This window comes from Mandrillus leucophaeus, unplaced genomic scaffold, assembly GCF_000951045.1.
Source record: "Mandrillus leucophaeus isolate KB7577 unplaced genomic scaffold, Mleu.le_1.0 Scaffold1465, whole genome shotgun sequence".
Lineage (NCBI taxonomy): Eukaryota > Metazoa > Chordata > Mammalia > Primates > Cercopithecidae > Mandrillus > Mandrillus leucophaeus.
Window position 1 is genome coordinate 70,485 of NW_012101438.1, and position 2,725 is coordinate 73,209.

The window sequence follows — 2,725 nt, forward strand, 5'->3', positions numbered from 1 at the left end:
GTTGCCTTCTTAGAACTAAGTAAATTAGTGATTACACTCCACATAATGAGAGCTAGGACTGTCTTTAATCGAGATGAGAATCAGACATAGGAAAAGGTGCAAAATAGGAGGAAACTTGCGGACTTTTTAAAAAAAACACCTTTTTCTTATATTTTTAGATTCTTGTGTGTTTGTATGAGTTTTTAATTTTTTTGGAAATACTTTTAAACTTAAAATTTTAAAAATATAGAAAAGATGCTTCACATAGACTCTTCCTCCAGCTTGCTCTAATGTCAGCATCATGCATAATCACAGTGTAAGTATCATAACCATGAGATGAACATAGATATAATGTTATTAGCTAACTCCTTTAAAATACCATATGGATTTCACTGATTTTCCCATTAATGTCATTTTTGTTTTATATTACAAGATAAAATTCAGGTTTCTTTATTTTATTTGGTCATCTTGTCCTTGATATCTTTAAATCCGTGACAGTTTTTCACTTTTGTTTCTCCTTCATGGCCGTGAAACTTTTGAAGCTTACTGGCCAGTTATGTTGAAGAATGTCCTCCCAATTGAGTTTCTATGATGTTTACTCTTGATTTAATTCACAGCATTAATTTTTGGCAAGAATAATACAGATAAGATGTATCCTCAGAGCTTCATAGCAGATGTTACATAATGTCAACATGTTTTATCGACATAATAAATGAATATGATCAATGAAATCCCTTTTGGAAGGACGTCTTGGAGAAAAATAATGAAAACAACTGCTTCCATCCCTCCTTCTACTTGGTCATTTGCAGACGTCATTAGGAATAGTCTATTTCTTCCTTTTCTAGTATGTACTTTATTTTTACAGACTTTAATCCTTTTACAAACTATTGAACCTTAAAGAAAATTGAAGAAATAATTTAGTTCACTTTTTAATGGCAAAAGTTTTCACAATAACCAATTGCCACTGAAATGTTGATAGCCTGAAGAAAGAAAAAGAATGGGATTTATTCAGCCATGGTAGTATCTTCGCATGAATACCTTTTACTGAGTCAACTATTTATATAAATAAATAGAATTTTCTACTACTTAGAATGTTGTAGAATTTGAATGGAGCAGTGTAGCATGCACTGAGCTACTTCTACTGGGAAAGTGAAGAACCACTGGGGCTATTTAAGGATTCATACAGTGAGACATCATTTCTGGAAACCTGGAATTCTGGTGCCTCAGTTGAAGAGAGTCCAAGAATCAAAGTGCAAATTGTTCAAGGATTTTTTTTTTTTAGAATCACAAAATATCCAAATAGAGCAGAGATGCTAAAACTGAGTGTCCACCACACTAGCTGTCAGTAAAGGAAGCAGCTGGTATAATCTAGTAAACACTGATGGTTTTGTTGAGGTTTTTGTTTCAGGTTGAATCGCTGTGTGAGGCCAGTTTCTCGCTGCAGACAGAAATAAACTGCAAAATCTTCAGGCTCCAGGCTGCTGATGGTGAGAGTGAAGTCTGTCCCAGACCCGCTGCCACTGAACCTGGCTGGGATGCCAGCGGCCCTGCTGGATGCACCACAGATGAGGAGCCTGGGAGCCTGCCCAGGTTTCTGCTGGTACCAGGCTAAGTAGCTGCCAACACTCTGACTGGCCCTGCAGGAGAGGGTGGCTCTTTCCCCTGGAGACAAATACAAGGTGGCTGGAGACTGCGTCAACACTGTTTCTCCGGTGGTATCTGAGATTGGAAAGAAAACAGAAATGCACTCATGTAATCGAGATCAAGAGTAGAGTCAAAATTGTTGATCTACATTGAATTTATTTATATTTCTTGCTGAGCAGAGGTGGCAGGAGTTTTCAGTGATGTGCAAAACCACGTTATGTTCCCCTCACCTGGGAGCCAGAGCAGCAGGAGGAAGGGAAGCTGTGCTGGGGCTTCCATGGTTCCCTCTGGGTCCTAACTGAGCAGTTCCTCCCCAGAGCTCTGACCCAGGCATTGATATGGGCTCTGGAAGGTAGGGCAGCTGGGAGGGACATGCAAAGCAGCTGGGGTGGGAGCTGAGCTTCCAGCTGCAGGGACCACCTGCTTCTTCCTCTCTGCACTGAGCATCCTGCACCTCCCTGGTTGTCAGGTCAGAAAAGTCTGTTGGCTCAGTCTGAGTGTAGAACTTCCCCCTTTTGCTCACAGAATTTCACTCCTGTGTCTTTCTTCTCTTCAGTCACCCAAATTCACCCAGAGACTATTTGGTACAAGCCTGTTAATAATAATATAGAAGGCTGCGTTTTCATTTCTCTCGTCCTATCCTCAATATGGCCAGTCATCTCCCTAAGTGCACTATTGGACCCATTGAAATGAAGACTCTGGTAGAACTTAATCTTCCAGATACACCTTTCATTTGCTTGTTAGTAATGTTTTGTGAGGGTCCTGAAGCTTTCCATCAACTCAAACACATACCCTCTTTGAGTTCAAAAGTTAAAACTTCTGTTTACAGTCACATGTCCTGGCAGGCCCTGATATAGATGCTCCATGGCTTGCCGATTGCTTGAAATTAATCAAGCAACTCAACTTCTCTGTGTCTCTGTTTCCATATCTGTATAACTGTGACAATAATTGTACCTACCTTACAGTGCAGTTGACAGTTTAAATAAAATAAGATAAAATATTTACAATAGTATTCAGGACGTTATGCATGTGACAATTAATTTTGCTTTTACTGTTTAAATATTCAGCACTACAGTCATCACCATTATCATAAATATACTTA

At 39.3% G+C, this 2,725-nt stretch overlaps 1 pseudogene across 1 annotated transcript; it reads right to left on the minus strand.

The window, feature by feature from the left end:
• Positions 1 to 1,292: 1,292 nt before the first annotated feature.
• On the minus strand, positions 1,293 to 1,938 carry LOC105535474 (annotated as a pseudogene). The gene is made up of 2 exons (XR_001005433.1): positions 1,854 to 1,938; positions 1,293 to 1,698 (listed from the first exon to the last, which is right to left on the minus strand). The product of XR_001005433.1 is annotated as an Ig kappa chain V-III region VG-like (transcript).
• Between the last annotated feature and the right edge of the window lie 787 nt (positions 1,939 to 2,725).